Raw genomic sequence first — 26,724 nt, 5'->3', positions numbered from 1 at the left:
TATTTTTGACCTAAATTTGAACCATCCTTGATGAATGTTTGCTAAACCAACCAGGGTTCTGTCCATTTTTGTTTTTTAGCACAGTTTTTTGAACCGTGGAACCTGATTGCTCAAGAAAAAGGGAAAGACCCCCAGCACCTCTAATAGTGCAGGATGAGATCATACAGGCTAATGCGGAAAAGACTTTTTTCCATCTCTTTTCATCCATTTTAAGTCTGATGCAAGTCATGAATCCTCAAGATCCATTCCCTTCTTCTTTTCTATTATTTTTGGAGGAGCTTCATCTCATCGACTCCCCTCTCTCTGTTGAACCGTAACATGAAGATAAATATTGTGGTAAGTACTGTGAGGGGGGGGAAGTCTCAGAAGAAAAAAAAAAAGCTGTCCTTTGCATTTCTGTTTTTCTCATGAAGACATTTCAATTAGCGTAGGTCATGCTGTGAACAACAAACATTGGATGCTGCACTTCCCCTTGCCGTGTGATAGTATAGCTATTTCCTGGTTTCATAGGTATTGATATATTACATAAAAAGGCTTGAGGTTCTTTCCATAAAATAATAACATTAAACCCTTGCATCTTAATATATTACCTTGAAAACTCAAAGAGTCAATAGTTATTTTAGGAGGCTATCCAAAGGTTAACCAGATAAATTTAAAGTTATGGTCGTAAATAATCTAAACAATGACCAGCCGTAGAAACAGATGGTGCTTCTGGAAGGGCCCAAACCATTTCCACCCTTAATTCAATGTAAACCTCCTGTTTGGACCTCTGCAGTTGTAGTCTTTCATGCCTGCCTTTAAACACATTGTTTCTTCAAAGGTGAGATTTGTGACACAACGTGTGAAGCTGCTTTACCCGGAAACAATGCTAAGCCCCTGCATGCATGATTGACAGAAGAATTTGGATAGTTCTCCTGAAATCAGAGAGGCTGTTTACGGAACTACAGTTACACAAATTGCAACCAAAAATAACAAACACAGTCAGCTTTCGTTTCTACTATTGTTTCCTTTCCATTGGTAGCACGGATCACTACTTGTTAATGGCATTGAATTTTCTTAGTTTAACTTAGTAGTACAGATTACTTCATGACTGAAAACAATAAATTTTGATATCTACTTTTTGATCTTTCCCTAGTTTTGTTCTAGGACAGCTTCACTGACTTTGGTTAGTGGATTTGTCAGAATCAGATGTTTGGTGCTTGAAAGATACCAAGTTACTGAGGTGAATGCTCTGAAACAAGTCACTTCAGTGAAATGACTTAAATAACACAACTCTGCAGGGGTAGGTTTCTTAGACAGCTTGGTGGGTACCTGAATGAGGATGAACCCAATCAAGGAGCATGCAAACCAGGCAGTGGTGGTGTCCTCCAGCAGACGTACCTCCAGTTATAGGGCTTGCTTTTTTTTTGCCAGTTCCTGCCAGGGAAAAAAAAAGAAAAAAAAAGTGGGTGTAGGCTAAACGCGTTCACTGGGCAAGTTCTTGCCAAAAGCCCTCTTTATGGAACAAACAAAATCATTACATCATAATAATTTTAAAGAATTATGTGAAATAAGTGCAGGATATGCTCAGTCTACGTAATTTATTAGTTCCTGTGCCTCATCAATCTTTCAGTCTCTTCTGCAACAGCTTATTTTTTACTTCCGTGGTACAGAGATCTGCCATTCCAGAAAGAGGTAAAGTTATCCAAAGTGGGAAAAAATGTCTGGGAATTTATGAACTAGATACATGGAGACATAAAAAATCATAAAAAGATTAAATCCAAAGAAGTGGTGCAATAATTACAAATCTGGGGCAGCATAAGGTAGGAATTAAAAGCACTTCCTCCTCTTTAAAAAATATAGTGGAACAAAAACTTAACAGTCAGTTGCACAATCTTACTCTTGGTGTAAAGTGGTTGATTATGATTGTCTTTGATCTCATTCAAGAGCTGTATATATTTATTTGATTGGCTTGTACCCATTCCAGGATATTTATAACCATTGACAAAATATGCAAGTCAGTGGATGGAGATATTTCATACAGAATAAAGACGAATGAGTCACTGAAAAGGAGGAAAAAATCTTTTTTGTACCCACTTATAGAGTCAAGATAACATAGCAACATTTGCAGCTCTACAGACTAGATAGTATTTAATTCATGTAGCTATGGAGTTTCAGGACCATCTCTTGAATAAGTTAAAAGTAAATACCTTTCAGGACAGAGAAGTTAATATGTTTTACAGAACATGGGCAGGGGGTGGAACAGAGAAAGAGAGAGAGAAAGAAAGCATATGTGAAGGGAATAAATCTGTCTAGACCCCTGGAGTACTCCAGAGGAGATAAGTTTTAAAAGCTCGCATAAGAACAGCTTCCAAATATTTGTGTAAAAGGCCTCTGTCACTAAGGCATCTGAACTTTAAAACAATATTAAATAAATAAACCTTCACAATATTTTAAGAGAGGAGCAGCTGAGCCACAGGGACGCTAAAAGCCTGACTTCCCTTTCCTTCCAAGTAGGCTTATACCATTACAGAGCCATGGGTGTGAGAGAAATCGCTTCATGTTCGCGGCAAGATGAGTGGGAGATGTGAGCAGCTCCCAGCTCGTGCATGGCCCTTGTTCTCTTGGGGTGCAGCTGAGAGTGCCAGAAATGGGACCCAGCATTGCATACACGGAAGCCAGTGGGGCCCTCAAAGCCTGAGCTGCTGAGCGATGTTTCTCTGGTACCCCATGCATGCTTAGCAGCTTCTATCAGCCAAGTATTATCTTCTATTATGCTCTAGCAGTTCTTGCCACTTATGTCACTGTTCACTATTATCTTTTTATGAGTTAGCGATGCAGAATTACATTCCAGCATACAGCATGAAATACTTGTTCTCCCTTTGAAGCAACATCTCTAGATGAAAACCGGACTGATCTGGTGGCTGTGTGGACAATGAGTTTCTCTGAGAATTGAATGAGGTGGATACTCTCTACAAGAATAATTAACTGCCAAATGCTCCAGGGCAAAATGTGATTACTGTGTCTTACTGCTGGAGCTTAACGAGACATTTCTTGTTCGGAGGATGAGTAATTTCTGTTACAGGAGTGACTGTGCTGAGGGCTCTCTAAGTCGATGCAAGCTTTCCTAGGCTGTCGGTATACTATTGCTAAGTTTGCTTTAGAGCCTTGCACCGTAGTGCCTTATCTTGAGCTGCACTCCTGTGCTCTACTGTAATATAAATATTTCCTAAAAATACAGTGGTAAGGCAGAATGATTCAGAGCATTGGTGGTGTCCTGAGGCAGGCCCAGGCTCTTCAGCATTTTCTCCATCTGTACCCTGGGAGCTGGTCCTGAGGGAGCACGTGGCCTGGTTTGCCTGAGTTTGCCTTCAAAGAGTCTGTTAATTCTCCAGTGCTTTGGGGTTCACTTCTTCCTGACAGGTACTCGGCACAGTTGATCCAGAGAAGTGAATTTTAGTTACTGATGATTGTTTTCTTTTCAAGGTTACTTATATATAGTTATGTTTATACATAAATTTAAACACATATATGTATTTATAAAATTATGTAAATGTACATATGTAGAAATACAGATGTATATCTGTTTCTCCAATGGCCAAAGGAAAAGGAGAAGGAATAGGAAAAAGGAATAATGGAAGAAGCACAAAAATGCCAAAGGATGATGAAAGATCAGTTTCTGGTTTATTGAAGGTCAACTTTATCTTGATGACAGTGAAGGCTTTGCAGTAGCAGGAAACACCAGGCTTTTGTTTAATTGAATGAGTTCAAAGATTTTAAATAGCACATTTTCCTAGATATCCTTCCAACGCTGAGGTAAGCCCGACAAACAGGCCAGTAAGAAGAACATTTCTATGCAGGAAGAGAACCGTGTGCTACTTTCAACCTTATCTTTCCACTAGACACTCTCTAAGCAGAAGCAGCTTAGAGAGTTTTCAGTATCAGCACAGCACTCCTGCGTCTCCCTAGCTATTAGTACTGCTGAAAACATTTAATTGTTACTACTACTTCCACCCTGGATGTGAAAATGACTGTTCTTTTCAATAAATGGAAAACATTGAGCAAAGACCAAGCAGGGACAGTTTCTGCCATGTAGGAGAGCTAAAAATATGTTAAGCAGACTTGTTTGCAAAAAATTATTGCAGCTTTAATCACAAACTAGTTTCAGTGATGCTTTTCACAAACAGTGGTGCCAGAAATCCCACAATCTTATGTGTTGATCCTATTTTCTTACAAACGATGACCACAGGACTATTTCAAAGGTATTTTGAGTTCTCCTCCTGCTTATAAATATTTCTATCACCTAAAGGAAGAGTGCACAGTATGATAGAAGTGTCAGGTTAGCACGAGCATTATAGATGCAACCAGTACAACTATCTCACAATTATCTTCGGTTAAAAAAAACAAAATAAAGACCCAGTTGAAAATTAGACCAGGAAAGAATTTTCTTCTAGTGTAGCTTCATTAATTCAATGGAATTACATTGGAATTAATAAGTTCAGCCCAATCATCATGCGGTTAGAACAGAAATTACACTTCCCACAACTCTGCTGGTGTCAGAGTTACGGCTGAAACAATTACTGCATGAGATGACTTCTAAGTTCTACAAAAGCCGTGCTTACTGATTCAGCACTACATTTTCAGTTTACAAATCCAGTGTCAGAAATCAATGGCATAATGTTCTTATAGTAATCTAGGGAAAAGCCTTTTCTAAACCTAATGTACATTGTATTTATTCCTAAAATCTCATCAGCTAATCCCTTAGAAATAAACTGTTGTGCTATAAATGTCATGTATTTTCCTGTCTGTGTTTTCAATTCAAATGAATGCTTCCTATTCTGAATTCTGCCACAGAGTATCTTTTACCTCTCTGGAGCCAAAGAAAAAGCGTTAATCTTCCGGGAAGATGGAAGACTCTTATGTAGAGTTCATAATGAAAAGTAGGGAGGCATGTATTACACACCTACAGCTGGGTACATGTTGCTCACAGGTCATGTAAGTTGCTGTCAACAGACTTACGTCTGCTGTAGAAAGTCCAGTTGTGTGTGATGTTCTCAAGCAGCCCTAAACCATACAAAATTAATCTGGCATGGATTCTATTTGTATAGTTCAATGGAGTTTGGATTTGTTTATACAAGATTCGACAGAAAACCCCAATTAAAAAATAGATATATCTTCTTCATTGCGCTGCTCTTGAGAACAGAATGGGTAAGCATTAACTTCAGTTATCATTTTAACCTGAATCAGTAACAATATCTTTAAAATATGTGCATAAGCTTTCTATTGCAAACACTTGCCACTTATTTTTTGTGCTGAAGATTGCTGCAATCTATTACCACAAGGAACCTATTTTTTTCGTAATGCAACTATTTCTCAGTCACCTGTTTATTTCATGGATCAGTCTGGGACAATTAAAATTGTTCAACTCGGATAAGGAACAGGTTTACAGATGGCTACACTTCCACAAAAATGATCCGAATGCATTTTGAAAAATATATATGTTCGCACACAGTCATGGAAACCTTTTCATTTTTCGACTCCGCATGGAAAGTCCCAGAAATCCTCAGGGATGACACCATTTGCACACCTCGCCTCTCAATGCCCAAGCCAGCCCCCTCCAGCTGGCCTTGCACTGTGGTAATGCAGGCACTTACCCTTGCTGTTAAGCTACTATGACTCTCAGGAAGGCAGGACCTACCACAACATATCAGCTGGTTTTTCTGTCAAGGCAGGTATTTTTCGCTTGCAAGTAGTAAATATTCAATGTCCTAGAGAAAAGTAGGAAATGCCATCGGACTAATGTGGAGTAGAAATAGAAGAACATACCAGACTGATGCTGAAATTTGACTACCTTTCTAAGTGTGTCAAACTCTGTAATTACAGGCAATTGGATTGCTCAATTCTTTTGAAAATTTCGTTATACAGCTTAGCCAATGGACTCCCCATGAGAACAATCTCACTGAGATTTTCTCACAAATGGTGAAGAAGATCTACCATTCCTTTTGTCACCTATCAACCGCAGAAACAAATTCAGATTCAGGTGCTAAAAATTCTTTCCTTGATTAACAGGCATTCAAATCCAGGATTTTGGTTTGGGCACATCCCTAAACAGAACAGTTATTCAAACAACCAGTAACCCACTGGGGAGTCATCGGTGCAATAACTGCATTGAGTAACGGTGCTTCACAGAGCTGCTTCATGGCCCACCATCAGCTGTGAAAGCCTGCCTTTAAAAATGACTTTGCATCACTGATATAAAACCCTACAGGAACCAATGGGAATTGAAGATTTAGGGCAAGAAATCTTATTCTTCATTGACAGTAAAAGGGCACTTGGCTCTAATAATTTTCCTAATGGCTTAACTTGCCAGTTGTAGTGTGTTACAAAACTAAACTACGCAGAGAGCGATTGCCAAAATTAACAAACTATGCGATCACTCCCTTTTGAAAGACAGAATTGAAACTCCATTTGCAGTAAAAGTCCAGACAATTAAAATGTGCATTCCAGATAGGACCACAACATTAGCATCGCTTCTTTGTGCTAGCTTAGAAGCCTATCTTTTAAAATAAATTATATATCCACCAGAGGAGTCAGTTCTGAACCTTGTTCCATTTTTAAATTCCTCTCTATCAGGCAGCTCAGAAGCCTGAATGCTCTCATTTCAGATTTGGCCAAAAATAATGAAAATACAACAGATAAAATAAAGCTTAGTGGTATATTTGAGTATAAAAGGCCCTCGTACAAAATGAGGTCAGCTTGGCTTATGTTATACTCGGAGCATAAGTGAACATGCTGAACTTTTTTAGTTGTTCTTTTTGCATGCTGTTTATATAGTATGAAAGGCATTTATGATATATATTGTCATTTCAAGTATTGTTGCCAAGCAGTTTCTTAGTCTTTTCATAAATTTAAAGGAACTTTATAACAGTTCAGCACATTTAATAAACATACTTTATATGGAAATAACTTTTTGGATAGTAGCAAGATACAGTTTATCTTAGAAAGTTCTGCTTTAGCTTTGCAAAAGCAGGCTAATCACAATCTGATTTAAGACCTTATGCTAACTATAACTTAAATGCAAATGCAAGCATAAATTGTCTGCACTGATAGTCCTTTACTGCACTTTAAAGACTGCAGATAAATCTGGTATGTGTTCAGACACAATGTTTTAGTGAGAACTAAGAAATATTTAAAAAAATCAAAGTTTGTAACAGTGATGGGCTAAAAGTATACTATGCTGCCATGGGACACAGAATATAAGATGATCAGACAAAAAAGTGAATTATGGAGTGCAGTGCAGTAGGGGAAAAAGAAATACACTCACTTCAATTCTCGGCTTGCAACAGATCTCTTATGCACTCTTTGGTGAAAAGAAATGTCTTTATTTTCCACAGAATGGGTGACATAGCTTAGCTACAATGCAAGTAGGCCTGACAGAGAGATCAGCAATGGCACGGCTGCATCATGCAATGGCAACGGCATCGTGCTGGCTGTCTTCTCAAAGTCCTGTGCAGCGATGCTGGTGCAGGGAATGATTTCCCGGCATTGTTGCTCCCACAGCAAGATGGAAGCTCTCATCCTGTGACTGCTGTCACCCTGGAGCTGCCTCCACGCAGGACAGTTTCTGAAAGGGATCATTCACAAATGGGACAGAAACTACGAAATGTCAGCAGAAGGAAAAAAGCTGCATGTTCCAGACTGACTGCTGCTAGGAAAGGATCAGAGAAGATGGAAACCACAAAGAATTGTAGCTCTCCTCCTCTTTATCAATAAATGTGATCATTACTTACTATTTACATTATGGGCCAAAGTATACTGGGCAGTGTACCCTGGGTGTGCCACATTCTTATGTCTTCTTTTAATTTGCTGGAATTTATTTTGAAGTGTCATGCTCAAGTACTACTGTATGTTTTGCCTCCTCCCTCATTGCATTTCCAAGGCTTGATTAAGCAGGTTATAATCCTCGAGAAGATGTCTACTCAAGGCTTAGTGAATGCCACAACATCTTGCTTTCTTATGTACTCATGCGATGCTTGCAGGTTGCTAATATTTATTTTCTAATCTCCAGCAAAAAGTATTAAGTACTTTTTCTGGATCAGACTTCCTTTTACCCCTTGTCTCCCAGACCTGTAGTAAAAATCTCTTTACAAGATGGTACTGGGCATTCATCCAGGCTTAGATATACTTTTTTGAGAACTTAAAAAAAGGGAGGTGAGGGCTTTACAGTATGCACCACTGCAAAACATTAATCTGTGTCATTTTGATACGCCATCTGTGTGATTTTGATGCGCCTTGATTAATCAACACTCTTGGTTAGAAATTAAGCAAAATCTAACGGTTACTCAGAATATACCACTTCCATACGGATTTGTATCCGACTGCTTCAAGTAGGAAATTGCCTTGCTCAATTTTTAACAAGACCTCCCACCAGATGTCCCCCTTTCCCCACCAAAGTGAAGACAAAAGACTATTTAACTGGCAATTTAAACCCCTCTGTAGTAATTCAGTTCTTCATTACACTATATATCCCATAAAATTAGTTACCATACTTGCACTTCGACACAAATAGTAGCTGCTTTTATGCATGATGTAGTAATAGCCTCAGCCTGTAGGAAGAGTACGTGATCTCGAAGTGTGCTTTACATTTAGAGAGCTTGAGCCAGGCAGAGCAGAATCCTCCTTGCCTATCTCACAGCGCATGGGAAACGATGGGATATTTCAGATGCCTCTTTTCCAGCACTGGCAATTACATGCAGGCTGCCTGGGATTGATTGTAGTCACATATTTTTAGGGAAGTGAAAGAAAGACAAAGGGTATGTTTAAATCTTTTGGCCTACTCATTAGGAAGTTTTGATTTCTGCATCGAAAAGTGCAAAAAGTGGTCTGAGCTCATGCATCTTTATGTAGTTTTAAAAAGCTGAATAAGAAATAAGAAGTGAAATCTCAGGGGCAGAACTATCATCTTTGATACTTCACAGGAGTACTACTTGGAATATTTATTCTGATTTGTCATCGTCATTTGTTAGGATACCAGTTAATCAAAGGGCATGTTTTAGCATTTACTATACCACTGAATATGACAAGCTGGTTGCTATTTCCACTTCCCCTTTGCTAGCATAAAGTGGGCTTTCTGATCTTAAAAAAAAATCCTTTCTGACCGTTAAGGGAGCAATGCAGAAATGACAGAATATAGAGTGAGGGCAGAGCGGTGTAAAGTTTGACATAACAAAGCCAAAACATTTCAGAGAGTCTTCAAGAAGTAATAGCATGCAACTGAAATGGGCATTGCCATGAGGAGAGAATTTTTGAAGTGCCCTGTTATTAACACGCTTGCTGGCACGTATATCACTAGCCATGATGGTGCACAAATGAGCCTGAAACATTTTGGTTGCACTTCTCAGCCAGATTTAATTTCATCCATGGCTGCAACAATCAAAATCACTCTTTCAGATATAGCCATCTTTCTTTCTCTGCATACACCTGTTTCCACTCATTCTGACAGTTTAGTACTTAATGTGGAAAGGGCAGCAGGGCCTGACCATAAGATCATGCTTACATTCCACAGACTCCGAGACAAACAGGAGAAATGCGTCCATGACACCTATTTCTTACTGCACACAGAATAATGGGATATTTCTGGTGCTTGAGTTCTAGACATTGACAATTAAATGCGAACTCTTAGAAGTGTGCTTATTTGACATCTTGCCAACTAAACTGTGAGGCAAGATGCAGTGAATTTATTCTTCTGGCACCGCCAGACACAATGTGAGCCAAACCCAGAACCTCAGTATCACATGGGGTAAATTGGTTTAAGGGAGCTGAGAGCCCACGATGAACCTAGCCAGTTTTTAGACATGGCTGGAAATAGAATAGTATGTGCAAGCCACTGATGGTGGATTAACCCATTTTTCCTATTTTCCTATAAGCTGGAACCTCTGTGTTCCAAGTGGGATCAGAAATGTAAATACACCCCCACCCTCTCCCCTCCAAAAAAAACCCAAACAAAAAAAATCCCCAAAAAACCCAATCCCAAAAATCTAGGAGCATGAAGACAGTGAAGAATCCTTACTTTCTCTGTATCCCAGTTGCTTATGTATATAGCAGAATTAAGGATATTTCTTTCATCCCACCTTTTCTCACGTTTACACTGTCCTTGTACATCCCATAACACAGAGGAGGTCTCCATCTGATAAACACATTGGATGGTTCAAGTAATAGTAATAACAAACAGTGGGGACAGCTTGAGTGACATAATCTATTTACAGACTCAAGGTGTAAGGAGCAATCTTGCAGGGTGCTTATCTGCCCAATCAATGGCCAACGGTACCGGGCATAGATAGTATTTTACAGGCTTAACCTCGTAGTTCCCTCCTCACTTTCTTCACGCAGAATTCTGTCATGTAAAATCTAACTAAATTCAAAAGGCTACATAAGGAATAAAAAGGGGAAATGTGGTTAATAAAAGGATTTATTTCAGCTATTAAAAATAAATAAATTCCCAAACCTCCACTGCAATTGAAATGGACAACTCAAATATTCTAAGATAGACAACTACTCAGTTGTAGCTCTAATGATTATGATATGAGCTTCCGATTTGTATAAAAAGTGGCATAATTACTGTGAATATCCTACTGGATCTGGCAATAAGGAAAGAAGGATTTTTCATGCTTTCTAGGTTAGGGATAAACATAATTGATTTACGATTAACATGAAGGTCTAGGCTTATCTTCCAAATATATTGTATTTCACAGAGAAATGAGGATAAAGGCATTTTTCTCATTTCTATTGAAACAGGGTATTTGCAAACCAGAGCAGCTAGGAACAATCCTGGTGAGAGCTTCTACTAGATGAAGACTTGACATCGTTCACGCTAGATTCAAGTCCATCTGTTGTATGGCAGGATAAAGACGAATGGGAGGTCAAAAGTCTAAAGAATAACACGAACAAGGTTTTTAAAGGACATATTTATAAAGGAACACAATTAGGAGAAAACAGGTCCACATCTTCCTGTCAGTTCACTACAAATTAATTAAGCAACACTGATCACTAGGCATTTCTTGGGAACTAATGGGAGTCAGAGGTTAATAATCCAAGCTTGTGCCCCACACCACCAGTTCTTGCCAACTTCGCATGCCTCTGAAGTGCCCCAGACTAAGGCTCTCATTGTAGTTTTGGTTACAAAGAAGGGTGCAAATATATTCTAAATTTGGGAAAGCTGTACGAATCATGAGGAAATAGGTCTGATGTAGGTCTGATCCTGAGAAATGTCAAGATCTGCCAACTCCCATCAATCCCTCTGGAACTCTGTTCCTCAGCAGCTGACAGAGGCTCTGGCAAGTCTCACTGAATTACACCCTCAATTTCATGACTTTGGTAGTCCAATTCAGATAACGATACAGAAGATGACTACATTTCCAAGCACTTCATGCATCCTCAGCCACTACGAATACTGCAATCAAATCACAGCAGTGGGTCAAATTTGACACTCTACACTCATCTGCAGACTCTTGCGTTACACACAACCCTCTCCAAAAAGGTTTCTTGCAAGGCCACAAAAAATTGGACTGCTTCAGACAAAGTAAGGAAAAAGTTCCAGAGACCTGGTGAGTGCTGGAAAAGGCCTGTCCCCTCATTAGACACAATTACTTACATTTTAAACATCTCTCTGGAGTACTAAATAATTTTGCAGCGTCCTGCCTTGTTCAGCAGCAAGGACGACTCCTTGGAGGTGTAAGACGGACGAAAAAATATGTGTGAATTGACTGTTAGAGAAGTATAAATATGATTCTGACCATCCCATGTGACGGGATGAGAAAAGCAACTAGTTGCCATCTCTGTGTACCTCTGATCCCTTACTCTCTCCAAAGGTTAGACATGTTATCCACGTCAGGATAGCCACTCCGTGTCTGTACGGCTGGCTGAAGTGCCAGTCAGATACAGAGCTCGCTGGCATTAATGATTTTTGGTCAGGAGTGTCCAAATTCCAGACACTAGTTTAACCCTGACTAAACTGCTGGCCTGACTCTCACTGGCACCAACGACAGCATTGGCTACAGCTCATTTCTGTAAGACTTCCTCCGAAACTTCCCTGCTCCCCCCCATCCCAGGATGATTCCCGGCAGTGTACAGAAACCAGCAATTTCACAAGGTTGTTTTAAACACTAGTCCTTATATCTAAAATCTCTCTCTTGTTAGCTTTGCTAAAACAGATGGCACTCAAGTCCTGGGTGCTTTCTAAATGGCTATCAATGGACCCTGCACTTAAAGGGCAAATGTAAAAAGAACAAACTGAACACATATATCATATACCTTTTAGGGCTGAGACATTAAAAAGCAGAAGCTTAATCTTTGGAATTTTTCAGTATAAATAACTGTGCCTGTTTATTCAACTCCTGAAAATGTCCTCCACACTCTCACACGAAATCTTCTCCAGCTAGTGCTTTGAGGAAAAAATCTTCTCAGCTTTCCACACTATCATTTTCACTGATTTCCATTTATCAAAAGCAAATGCAGCCTATTAAGAAAAGTTATTCCAGCATATTGCTCTGTTTCAATACACAAGGAGGAATACAAGACACAGTGAGAGAACGCTCTGCGTTCTTGAACAATTAATTCGTTGATAAAATTCATATTTTCCATAGTTGTTGCTTTTATTAAGAATGACCTTCTGCCTTCTCTGGTTTGACATAAAAAAATCAAGGTGACAGCCACAAAATACCACTGAGATAGTGGTAGCCTGCTCTGTCCCTTATCTCCAGAAGATTTATATGATGGCCACTGAATAAGGGTAAAAAGCCTTGTGTGATGCACTTTACTGAACGTTGATCTCCGCATGTTTTTCAGATGTCACTAGACAATGCTTGCACCACGTTTTAAGAATGCGAAGTATGGTTTGAAAAATTGATAGTATTTATTAAATGCTAAGACCTTCCCTAAACTAGCATACAACGAAATGGAGAAACTTCAGACTAGAGTTTTGCATGTACTCAATTTTAAGAGCAGAGCAGACATACTAAAATATATGTGATTATTGAAACGTTTCTAGCTAATGATGTTGCCCTACAGAATAACAGGAAAGGAGACTTTATAAACTGCAAGCTACAGCCAGTCAACTGTGTGCACTCTGCAGTTTACAGCCTCTCTCTCTATTGATTAAGAAGACACATAGGCCTCAACCTACATTCTCACTTAAGCCAAGCTCCATGGCATTTTGCTTAAATATACACTGCAAGGTTGCATCCCAAACACAGAGAACACTTGTCCTTGGGCATTGCTCCTCCTGCTGCAAGTGGGCCTTGCTGACCATCAGCGGCGTAACTCAGTCAGGTAGAGCTGAGTCTGTCTGTCCTTGCAGAAAAATTCCAAAATGCTTCTGAAGAGAAACCTGATCTTCCTTTAACTTTGCAGATGTCAGGGAGTTTTCTGAGCAAAGGAGATGCATCCCTTCAGTTGGAGACTCAATAGAAGGGATATGACCATAGCTGCTCCAAACACTAGTAAGAGCCAACCTCAGGGAGCATGGAGAGAGCCAAGGGAGCTGGCGTTTCTGAATGCCTCTCACTGCACACAGTCATTGTGAAGAATGACAGACAGTTGTACTCCCAGCTGAAGTGAGCGTCACGCAACTGCCAGCGAAGATACTTTCACGCAATTTCTGAAATATTAAATATTTCATTATGGAGTATGCATTTATCAGTAGCACTTGGTAGAAAGAGAGTAAAATATCTTAAAATATAAAAATGGAATTGGTTAGATTTGGGTTTCCCTTCTATTTTCATGTTTAATGTAAGGTAAACAGTAATGTTATGGTTTTCAGCTTAATAAATACATTGACATGCTGAGACGACATCTGTATAAGACGAATGTGTCACACGTTCTCATATGCAGCAGGGTGAATATTCTTTAAAGCTGCTGGTACATAGCCTATAATTTCACTCTGGGAAAAAAGATGTGGAGTGGCAAGGGAAATAAGGGATGACTTTGGGCTTGTAATAATGCTGCAAATTCTAACACCAGTGGGTGTTATGCTTTTCTTTTCTACTCATAGTCCTGGAAAAACTATTTGTTATTCAAAATATTGTGCCATGTTTTAGCATAAATCGTAGATTTATTACTCATTGCTCATTTTGTATTTTTGGGAGGGATGTAATTCTAATTCTTCCCTTATTATTAGAAAGTGTGTCCAGGAATCTGAGGAAGAACCGGCGCCCAGGAACTGAATTAGAATTAGGATTCTGTGCCTATGACTCCTTTCCTCTTCTATCTATGCCTTTAGGGAAATCTCTACTTTACTTTCCCTATGCATAAAAGCTTACTATCCGCAAATTTTAATTAGATGGGGTACAACACCTTCAGGATTGTAAGTGCCAAGCATTATTATAATCTATGACCTTCAGCTAATGAAGGAATGCCCTGCTTTCACATAAAGCATGTCAGGTATTAGATCATGATACTGTTTGAGCGCTCTGCCCTTCTGACACAAGCTGTGTGCGACCTGGTATGTTGGTAAATCCTTGCTTACACACATATGCGACGCTGCTGAAGTTTGTCAAGGTTTGGTGCAAGTCAAGGGTGTGCATGTTGTAATGTTTATATTCAGCATATGCAAAATCAAAGCCTTTTACAAGAAGCCCTGTGACAGATCTCAAAGTAAAGGAGTATGATAACCTCTAATTTAACATACCTCAAATTACAAGATCAAATGCAGATTCGGACATGTTGGAAGAGAAGTCCTGCACTGCTGATGATAGCTAAAAGAATTTAAATAATGTGCTCTGATATGGCCTGGGGACCTCTTACAATTTTGTTGGAGAGTAACTAATTTTTCTTTATTTCTGTCACTTTTTCATAGTTAAAAGATTTTTTTCTGTCTCCCCTAAAGCTCATAATGTGCTAAAGAAGCTGTCAGGAACAGTTAAATCAGTGTATAAGTCCCCATGAGAGAGAGTCCATCACACATTTTGCATATCTCAGGGGTTCAAGGACAGTGGGCAGGAATCTGATCTGTGTTACAATAATTTAAAACCAGACTAATTTCAGTGAACTCACTGGCATTCCTCCAGATGTCAGTTAGAATAACAGAGAGCAGAGTGTGGCTCAGGAAGTGAAAAATAAAACAGAAGACCTGTGTCTTTCACCATTGATGCTGTAACTTGTGACAGAAACCTTTTCTGAAGCAGCGATGTGCTGGTGTTCCAACCATGCTGAATTCATTTACTTTGGCAGTTTCTTGATTGTTCCACTGTCTATTTATTTGAAATGGAAACCAAGTCAGGTTGCCTGCTCCTTTTCCCGGCATATGATTACACAATACATCTTCCATTTTTAGCAATCAATCACTCCCTGTGCTATTTTCCCATTGTGTACCACAGTACCTGGCTTTTGAAGAGGTTTCCATTTGAACATAAGTGTAAAGGAAAAACTTAAAAATAAGAGAAAGTGTCTATGCATTTGCAATGTGTGAAGAATGTCTACGTTGTTCCATGCATTTGCTCGGTCATTTAATGACAGCTGATTTGGAACATATGCTTCTCAGACATTCAGTGTGCTTCTCAATTTTGGGTGTCAGAGCCAGAGATTTTAGTGTCAGATAAGCAAACCTTGTTTTTCAGGAAGAGTCAAGACCTGCCATTATTACAGACATCTCCTAGTTGGATAGGCACAAGCCCCACAGTGTGGCTGTTCAATATCAGAGACAGATGAACCAAATGTTTGGTATTCTCTGGATTCTATTTAAATTGTTCTGCAGTCAAATAAAGTAAAAACTAAAATAAGGTAGATAAGAGACAAGTCACATCTAATGAATTATACACAACACTTATTAAAATGCATTTCAAATGGAAAGGAAATGGATTAGAAAAATATTTTGATTTTAAAAAGGTAATATACTATATTTAAAATATTTTTTCTCTCTTCTAAGTTCAGAGCTCCCACATATTGGTTGATAGAGCATCCTTTGACAAGTTATTTTATGCCTATTATACAGATGTAGGAACTGAAGTACGTAGACAAAAAAAATGCTCAAAATCAACCAGCAGGCCAGCGTAAGAGCAAGGAATAAAGTATGAGAGACAGTAATAAAACTGAATAAAGGCCATATTTGAAACCAAAAAAGGTCTTGGAGAGTGAAACTATGTGTTGCAGATGGCCACTGGCTTAATCCAAACGCTGACGAAGCTCCTTTCCCCACTGAGGCACAGCTATGTGTCTGCCAACATCTAAGGAAGGGCACAGATTCTGTCAGCAACTGATTTACCTGGGGCTAGTGCTTCATCTGTCTATACAAAAGCTGCAGTAAAGCTACCCAATTGATTAACTAATCACTCAGGGAAAGTGCTTCTGTCACCAAGAGTCTGTCAGTCTCAAAGGCTTGGGATTTCCTCTCTTATTCCATTAAATCTCTCTGTCTCCTAGATAGCTGGTGTTTCTTCCCACTGGCCACGATGGCCTTTTGGTCCCTTCATGACACAATATCTGCTAGTGACCCTTCCCTGTCACCCTCTCCTTGTGCCTCTGATGTCTGGACTCCTACCACTAACTCAAGCCTTTGTTACTGTCTCCTCTTTTTTGACCTGTTTCATTCAGTAACATAGAGACTGACCCTATGCCCAGCACCATTTATTTGTTCTCCACATTTTACTTAGTCCCTCCGTACCTCCACTCATTTTGCTGATAGAGAACTGATGCTTTAAGGAAGGAGCACTGCCTGATTTCCAAGCTCTTGGGGACTGCCATTGTATGGAGGCACTGTTCAATGCCCCAGACAGGGGAGATGAAGACTTCTTGCATCATTCACCTCTGCATGCAGTGGCCACAACCTGGTCTCTGGCTGCAGAGTCATCAAACCTTCACAAGTGTTGCAACCACAAATTACTGAAGAACTAATTTTTCTAAAGCTGGGCCCGCATCCAACAGCTCTCTTCTTTGACATGCACATGTACTCCAACTACGGGCGGAAAAGGCGCCTCGGACAGACAAGTGAGACCATTTTTCTGGAGGAGACTACAAATCCTACAGACTTGAACAGAGTAACCTGGCAGACACCTGACACATGCACAGGGCTCATAGGGCTTAGAGGAAAAGATACGCAGTTTTGCTGCCTGACTTCTGGAAAATGAAGGGACAGAGCCTGGGCAAATGTAACTTGGGACAGTGTTGCAATGGTGAGAACTACATTATCCCGCTTCCCAGGGGAGATAGTTCTATGTCTTCACTGCAGTGTTAAACCACGTGAGCATGTCAAAGGAATAAAATGAGAACTTTAAAAGGAAAACCAACCAACCAAGAGGAGGAATTATTTTAAAATGTGTTTGTGGTTAATCCCTTCTATGCTATTATCAGGGAAGACTGCCGCAGCTGCGGGGTATGTACATCTCAACCCACTGACGTGCTTAACTGGAAGTGAAAAAGCAAGGGGTGAAACCTCCACTGAACTGGCATCTAAATTACAGCTTATTAAACAGAAAGGTGACATGCGGAGCGTATGAGTTGGGACTTGCTTTTTTCAGCATCTGAACATTCATTTGTAAAACTGGTTCTCTCGTTATTGTGTCAAAATGAGAGGTTCCCAGCAGGGTGGTTGACAGGTTAGACAAAGAGTTCTGTTCAGTAATAAAATAGTTATGCAGGTGTTCTCCAGTTTTCCCTCCAGCATTTGCGCAGAGCCTATGAACTGTGCTTGGGCCTGATACACTCTTGCCCTATCTAGGATTTGATAATTACTGCTATGAAAGTTGAGAAGAAGAGATGTATGGACTAGCACTAGAATATGTCAAAGACAATAAGAGGGTCAATAATATTTTGGTTCACAGGAAGGCTGGTGGCATGTTCACTGTATCCATTTGTTGCAGTAAATGCTGGTAATGTTTTCTGCATTAAGCACTGACTTCAGAGATTCAGTCTATTAGAAAGATTATAATTTTTCTTGAGAAACATATGACCATCGTGTGCCATCGGTACAGGCCAGAACTACACCAGGGACGCCATGGAGGCAAGTGCAGACCATCCACAACGAAGGCTGTTCCCTTCTTTTATGTCCTCCTCCTACTTGATAAATGTTGCTTGTAGCCTTATTTTCTTTCACATAATTACAAGCCACACCTAGCACAGACAAGAATTTGGCTTACTTAAGGCATATTGCAGTTAAAGTTCTAGGCTCCCTCAGATGGGCTTTAGAAATAACCATTTCTTGGGATAAGCATTCAGCTGAAGAAGTTCTAAAAAAACAGTCTGAAGTTCCCTGACGTGTGAGTTTCATCAATTCTTGGGTTCTTTCAGAGTTCTGTGCACTGTTACAGCAAATTCTTCAAAGCCATTCCCTTCTCAAAGCACTGATGAAGAGGAATAACTTGACGGACGTGGATGGAGCTATCCAGGAGAAAAACAGGCATACAAGAAGCAGACCAGTTGGTGTGACGTGGAACAACTTACATTTAAAAGAAACCTCAACTTGAACAAAATACTGAACAAGGCCCTAAGTAACTTCAGCCGGTCTGTTCTGCTTTGAATAGTGGATTCGATGAAGTGACTCTAGAGATCCCTGCTGCATACTACCTAAATGATTCTATGATTCTGTGAAAAGTATGTTAGTGACAGAAGCTGATGTTGCTGTTCTTCCCTGAGACAATACAAGTCTGTATCTGTTAGCATCCTGCTTCACAGACACCTTTGGAACTGTTACCAAGTTACTAAATACAATTAGATTTAAAAAAAAATATCAGTAATATCTTGTGCTTATTAGCCATTTATTCAGTAAACAATACTTCTCAGTTGAGCTAGTCTGGACGTAGACGCAGCCAAAGCACTAGGCCTTTCCAGCAAGCAAACCCCTTATGAAGTGTTGCCCTTACTGGTGTCTGGCACAGTGTGGTGCAGCCCAAGTATGAGTTCACACTCTGTGGTTATTTGGAAGGCAACTGTGAAACAGTCAATCAGTAAAGATGGAAAGTGCATTGTTTATCAAATCATTGGTGTGATCTCACACAAAGGCTTTGAGGAAGGGAGAAGCTTCCTATCCTCCTCTGCTTTCATACAAATGCTTCTCTTTAGGTATTATCAAATAGTTCATACCTTTCTCCTCACCTTGTTGATGACTACACTGCTCTTACGGACTTAGGATGATTCCTCCCTTCCTCTGTCTCACTCTATCTTAACCTTACAGCTCTGAATTGGCCCTAAAATTTAGCCATTAATACTCATCCAAGCAGGCCTATGCTAACTACCAAGACCATTGCAAAACCAGCCAGAGCAAATAATCACAAGGTAGTAACCACGAATTAAAACTGGCAAGCTTTTTAGCTTCCGCAGTGGTCGGTCCTCATCAGACCAGGATATGGAAAAAAGCCTGGCCATGTGGCTTTGGTTCAGACCCGCTGTATAGACCATAGCCACAGAAAGTAAAGCAATTCACTGGGAAGACCTTAGTCTTTGTATCTCATGTATTTTGAATGTCATTGCTTTTAAATTTTCATTTACAGAACTGTTGAAGATGCAGTTCTGTAAAAAGGGAATGCCTACTGACACGCCAAGAGGACAGGTGGCCTACCAGTAATACAGTAGATAACAAAAGGCAGCTATGTGATATTCTGCTGAGAAATGTTGAATATGATGCTTTTGCAAGCACTCTTAGATTATGACACTATCCAACACTCTTTCTTACCCAATACCATTCTCTAACAGGGATAGTTACAACCAAATGATACATCATTTCTGTCTGAAAAAAAATACCTGGTGTTTGTTGTGCCACAACTACCAGTAAGGGGACAGACATTCTCACATAAAATTTGAAATGGAAACGGGAAAAAAATGCTCATTCTTGCTTTCAAAACCTATATTTCTATTGCATTTATAGTTGCAACCCTATCAGCTCAGGTAGCAAGAAACATAACTCTCTCTGAATATCTGCAGGGAAATACTTATCTGTATTTGACAATCACAGGACTGGGAATGCCAACACTTTCTCAGATGCCAAGAACCTGTTAAAGAACCTGTCAGCAAAGCAAATAAAATAAATCATACATGTGTGCTGGAGGAGTGGTTTGTAAGGGAGAAATGGATATACTTATTACATTTCATACTGGAAACAACAGTAAATCCGGATGCACAACTAGCAGAGTCTGTGAAAACGTTTCTAAAGTAATCATCTTCGTTACACTTCTCCTTCAGCATACTAGGCCAGCTGGCCAAGAGTAAAAATGGGGACTCAATACACAGTGTAGAAGAGACAGGAAATTATCTTGATATAATGCTGGTGAGCTTTTGCTGCTCCATCTAACCAAAGTAAATCCAAACCTGTATCTGAGATAATTGGCAAAGATTGGGAACTACAGCTGGGAGAAGACCAACATATAGTGACAATTCCAGGAGAACAAAGACATTTGTTAGGCATTAATGGGATTGCTATAATTTAACAGGCAGTAATAAAAGTACAGACAGAATGTACAAACGCCTGAAGGGAGGAGAACCTGATCAAGTATTACAGTGTTAGTAGCTACGAATATGTCTCGTGCATGTCCACATCATAGTGTACAAAGGACACGCTGCAATAATTTAACACAAATAAGCCCAAATTCATTTAAAGAATTTAATGAAGTCCTAGACGGTCACAAAGCAAAAAGTTATGAAAATAAGTGGCGACGGATGAAAGAATAATCTAAGACAGAAACAGAATGGTAAATTTTCCACATTGCAAGACACCAAGCAATGGGATGTATCAAGGATTTAATTCAATGAATTTAGTAAGGATTTACTTTCTGTGAACGGAAAGAATCTTAGGGCAACTGATACTGCTTGGATGCCCAATTAAACATCAGGCTAGATAACATAATCATACAGACATCTGGTGAGAAATTTTTAAGTACTCAGTAATGGTTTAAACCCTGTGTAACCATTGCTGATCTTTGACTAAAATGAAACAAGCCAGCTCTGAAGACTTTTAAACTGGCATCAATTGCACCCACAATTACTGCAATCCCCCCCCCCCCCAACCCTCCTCTATAAAATTGTTGGTACAAAATTAGACTAGTTACGACCAAGCCGAAAAATCAGAACCTAGTTATATGTTTTCATAACTTTCAGCTATAAAAATCTACAACTATTCCATGTACCCATTCACTGCTGTCACTCATTTTAAATATTTAAATTACTCCACAAAATAACAGTTATCTGAAGATAAATAACAGCATCACCGACAAGACACTGTATACTATTTTCAAGAACATTTATTGAATATTTTAGGAATTAAAAGCTTCCCCATTTCTAAATATTTTTTCCACATCAGACTATAACACAAAAGTCTATATGGGCATAAACCATAGCTTTGATGTAAAATTAATTCATTCATAAAATTCAAGTATGGTTTATTATTGCTGCTGAAGTGTCTACCTAAAGGAAAATTAATATATTAAATATTTTTCCACAGAATAGTCTCCATAAACTAGAATTGTTTGAAATAAGCCTGATCCTAAGGAGATGTGAAGGAGGTGCTATTTTTAACATGAGAAGCAAATCATAGCTTCCAGTGTTTGACTTCCCAAATCCCTTTTAAGTTTCTCATTGAGTTTCAGATTGGTCTGTTTACTGGATCTTTTTCTCTAGTAAACCTGTATTTTATATATTTGATCTGTTTGTGACATGACTTTCTGATCTTTCTTAGTTCCAGTCCAAACCAATGAGGCATTCTGGCAACATGCAAAATTTAAATAATTAATTAAAATTTAGTGCAACGCAAATTTAATGCAAATTTAAATAATCCTTGCCTTCTTTTAGATGAGTATTGTAAATAAATATTTTTTGCCTTGATAAAATAAGGCACTTAACTACGTGCATAATTTAATCACATCCCTATTTCCTGAAATATAGACTCTCAACTACATGGAAAGGATCTGTTTTCCCATGTTGCTTTTACCTGTTTCTTTGGTTACTTTGACATTTATGCACGAAAACATTCACAAAAAAGTTCAATGCGTGGACTTCACAAGGTGATCCTCAGAGCGACAGCATCGTGCTGCTATGGGCACCCTGAAGAGGCAAATCTAGTGTGTTTGTACAGCTCTGCACAGCAGCGAGGGGAGATGATTGCAGGGAATCGCGCATCTCCCCAGACTGGGGAGTAGCAACCGCGCCCTGGGCCTTAATTCAGCTGCATACACAAGTACTGGAGTTTCTTTCCGCTGGTTGACTATTGTCAATGTTGAGTTACAGGCCCGTTTCCTCTCTGCAGTATGAGCTCATGGATTTCCTTTTATGTTTGTGCTGCCTTGCTAGGGAGCACCTGTCTGTGCCGCTTTCCTCATTTCCTTTAAAATGAGACTAATAGATAGCAGCCTGCCTCTGAGGTGCGCTGTGGGACGTTCCTCTTTGCACACTGCTTAGATCTTGTAAAAGCCTGATTTAATGCTGTCAGACCCAACAGAACCCATTCCCGTTAACATTGGTAGTGTCTTGGAAACACATGACAGAAAAGGCCCTGTTCTCAGCCCCGCCAGCGCTACTGCCGAACCTCTCTGCGTAGAGCAGTGCAACAGCTCTGCATTTAGACCCACTAGTTAAGAGCAGGGAACAAGAGTATCAGTTTCTTGTCTGAGCCTCCACTGTTTGTATTTCCAAAACTCACGGGAGAGTGTGATCTGGCCAAAAGTGTCTTTAAGAAAAATCTGGTACTCCAGGATTCCAAAATTTAACAAAAATATGTCAGTTTTCATTGCGATAAATGCTCGCATCTCCAACAGTAGTTTGGTCATGCCCAGTTTTTGTTACCTTCCAACACAGATGCATTAAGAGATCTGTATCTGATCTAGTACAATTTTTAGAGAATATGATATGCTGGCAAAGAAGCAATTTTCTGCTAAGATTGATGCTGGACTATCAAATATTTAGATTATTCATAATTTTAGAAGTATACGACAGTACATATGCATCTGATGTCAGAACTAAAGCACAGGTTATGCAAAGCACAATAGCTTTGAAAATGTATTGCTTACCATTAAGAAAAAGAATAACCCTACACAATTCCAGAGACCTTTTTTCTACAAACCTTGAAAAAAAACTCTGGACAAATTGCCAAGTTTACAAATATGCACACACATTCCACATATGGATATGCTTTAGTAATCATCTTTACAAACCTTTTAGGCTACACATGGCTCTAATAAATAACCCATTCACAAACAATATATTATCATCTAAAAAAAAGGAAAAAACCCAAACCCTTTTCATATACAGCCCAACAGTTCTAGCCTTCACTTTCAACCCCCAGCTTCATGATCAATCATTACGTCAGTGTTCATTTTTCATGGTTTGGTGTTGAACAATAAATGGAGAAGAAAATGACTGAAATAATTAATATTGTCTCTGACAATGAGCAAAGCTCAAGAAAGAGCTCGCGAGCGACAGCTGAGGACAGTCTGCCCTCTGTAAGTTGCAAATGTAATAAAATCTGAACTTTTTTTCCCTTTTCTTTTAGAACAAAGTTCACACGGGCCAAACTGCACGATGGAAAGGCTCACGTGTCAGTCCCTTTGTGTAAATAATAAACAGCTGCAGTTAAATGTTTTACCCCTTGAAGGACAAAACTTATTAGCTCAAGGTTAAGAGCCTTGCAGAAGGTCAGCCTAGCTACTGCAGAGCTGTGAAATATCATCCTTTGGCTATCTGCTGACACACAATCAAGGGCTGAGTTAGACGCAAGCTTCATTGCTCAGAAGATGACAAAAAGTTGTGTTCCCCAAGCCACAAATTATTGGGGCAGTAACTGCTTCTGACTGGTAAGACCCTTTCCCAGCCTTGATCCTGTGAGTTTTCTTCACTCCCAAGTCTCACTGGATTCAGTTACCTCTATCACAAACACATGCTTCTTGTGTACATGAGAGCCAAAGACCTTTGGTCTATGTGGCCTTATGTCTTGTGCAAGGATGGATGCAAGCCAGGAGGAGTGGCAGAAGAGTCCAGGAGAACATATGACCAAGTGGCTCAAGTTGTTGACTCCCTGTGTGTGAGATCCTGTGGATCAATCCATACACAGGCAGGCCTCATAACAGGGAAAGACAATAGTGCTAATGGCAGCTGGGTAATTATGTCTTTCTGAATGTTATTTTTGAAACTGAGGTGGCCTTATGTGAGGGACTGACAAAGCTTCTCTGTACTGTGGATGTCTCCTACTGAAGCAGGAGACACTTGGCAGTGCGGTGCTGGGAAGGAAGGAGGTGAGGGCAAGAGGAGAGCAAGTGCTGGGGGCCAGTTGCCTGAGCTGAGAAATAACGACATGGTCCTGACTGCACTATCTGCATTCCCCCCAGTGTGGTGATGCAGGTGGTGGGGAGAGAGAGGTGACACGCTCCCCCAGCTTCTCCGTGTAAATCTGTACCTGATAATATCTGGCCAAAGTGCAATGTATCATATTCATTCATGGTCTGTGCTAATACTCCTTCTACCAAATCACACATCAAAATAATAGGAGGACATAATCTGCGTATTTTTTTTCCTCATTGTTATTATTTTTATGCTTACAATTAATGAGGATTCTGACTTCTCAGATTTGTCAGAGTCAACAAGAATACACACCTTTTCCTTGTCATGTAGGACTCAAACTTCTGATCTTAGCCTAAGCATGCCCAATTTTTGGTTTCTTCTAGTACCAACACATTAAATATCCAGCCTATCCCAAGATATGAAAGATGTATTTATCTTGGCAAAGAAATCATTTTGAGCCTCACTGATGCCAGACTCTAGGCAGTACTGATTATTTCTCTTTTTGGTGGTATGCAAAAGTCTTTTATCAAAATTAAGGCCCAGGGCATTCAAATCCTAATATATTTTAACTGAATGTGACCATGGTTATGTTTCTGGCACACTGAGCTGAGCAGTTTCTGTCACAAAAATCAAGTGTTTTGTGTGGCTCTGTTTTCAGTCTGTATCATCACTGTTTATCTAGTGCCTAACAACAGAGTACACCTGCCTATGAAACTCAGTGTGCTTAAGGGTACAGAGACAATTTCGGCTTTCTGCAGGTTGTTGCAAACTACTCCAGTGCTCATTTCATGTACAAATGCCACTTGTTTGATTGATGAAATATACTGTGAATGCAGAAGGCAGGTACACAATAAAACAAATAATTTAATAACATTCTAAAAAATAAAAAATAATCTCCACCATAAATCTTCCAATCTCAGGTCTGACTGCACAACACCATTTCCCAGGCAAAAGGGAAATTAAAAAGGCGTCTTGAGCTGCCAACAGGTTTCAGTTCCCTTGGGCTAACATTGTCCTGGTGCCAGTCCTCTAAAAACACAGAATTGCCTAGGTTGGAAGGGACCTTTCAGATCATCTAGTCCAACCATCAACCTAACTGTGACAAAAAAACATCACTAAGCCATATCTCTAAGCACTATGTCTACACGTCTGTTAAATACCTCCAGGGATGGTGACTCAACCACTTCCGTGGGCAGCCTGTTCTAATGTTTAATAACCCTTTCAGTGTAAAAACATCTTGGGTTTAAACTGGGGTCTTGAGCGCTGCAGCTGATCCCATCTTTCTCCCAACAAAAAGTAGTGTCTAATCCAAACTGACTTCTAGAGAATAAATCAAAGCAGAAAGGATGAGTTTTTGTTAATGGTTGAGTAGTACCGAACCCTTGTGTAAGTTTGAGAGGGATGATAAAGGACCTCCCTGTTGCCGTCAGTTACAGAACTTTCTCCTTTTCCTCCACAAAAAGAGGTTTTAAGCATCTCATCTCAAGTTCTGATTTTCGTAAGTGGCATTGCAGTAACTGTAGGTAGTCTCCTCTTCCTGGTCTGGTGAGAAATAACCCCAGCAGACCCAGCAGTGCTGAGCTCTGAGCACTTAATTGGAGTAAGGCTAGAAGGTAGCCGGACCCTCTGCCTGTTTGCGGCGCATGAGCTCATTGCGGTTCGGAAACGCAGGATCACAGGCTCCCCACGGCTAACAGCACGGAGCAGGTGGGCAGCCACATGTCGCACTAGCCTGCACTTCCAAGTGACCTTCACTAGCAGCCCCGTGCACAACATATTGCATTAATCCTTTCTGGAGGTCACAAAATCATGGCTAAGTGTGCTGCGGTACAGATCCAAGAGAAACAGTTGCAAATGCCTAGCCAGATGCAGTCCGAAAAATGTGCTTTTCATGTAGCCTGTTCAGAAGACTGAATAATTTATTAGTGCATCACATGCTATTTTTCGCAACTATGCCACTTTGAAGGAAATCATATATTTTAAATCATAAGCAGGTCCTACTAACAAAGTGGATCGCAAATGCCAAAGCAGACAAAGCATTGTGTGTCCGCCAACTCCATGTCAAGTGACTTTGATTACATCATTGCCAATGGACAGCTTAGAGAGAAATGGTCATGAAACAATTACTGCTGCTCAGTTCAAACATAACTCGGTGCGCGCAAACCTCACTATAAAGGCCTTGAGGTAACCCTTCCTGGAGTGCCCCCAGTATCTCCAGCCGGCCTCTCAGTAAAACAGACTATCAAAGGCTGCCTCGCGGATTAATTCCAGTGGCTTTTCTGGAGTTGAGCGGGGCTGACAAATGAAATACAGTTTGCCTGTCTCAGTGTGGGTATTGTTTTCTGCACCGTAATGCAGCACAGGTGTTGCAGGCCAGGGAGGACACGCGCTGGCAGAAGTGCGATAAGGAAACTCATGAAGGAAACCGTGCCATGGGAAGCTGGGGAGAGGAGGCAAGGTGAAGGGACCCCCCCAGGCCCCTGAGGGTGCTGCTGGGCT

General features: G+C 40.0%; 1 long non-coding RNA gene across 1 annotated transcript in view; it reads right to left on the bottom strand.

Annotated features, from left to right (window-relative positions):
* Positions 1-1,339: 1,339 nt before the first annotated feature.
* Positions 1,340-26,724, bottom strand: part of LOC128910330 (uncharacterized) — a 148,837-nt gene continuing 123,452 nt past the window's right edge. Inside the window, exon 3 of the long non-coding RNA XR_008466689.1 lies at positions 1,340-1,416. This is a non-coding gene — a long non-coding RNA (uncharacterized LOC128910330). The remainder of the gene's footprint in view (positions 1,417-26,724) is intronic.

This window comes from Rissa tridactyla, chromosome 5 (genome assembly GCF_028500815.1).
Source record: "Rissa tridactyla isolate bRisTri1 chromosome 5, bRisTri1.patW.cur.20221130, whole genome shotgun sequence".
Classification (NCBI taxonomy): Eukaryota; Metazoa; Chordata; class Aves; order Charadriiformes; family Laridae; genus Rissa; species Rissa tridactyla.
This window is presented reverse-complemented; position numbering and strand designations above follow the sequence as displayed.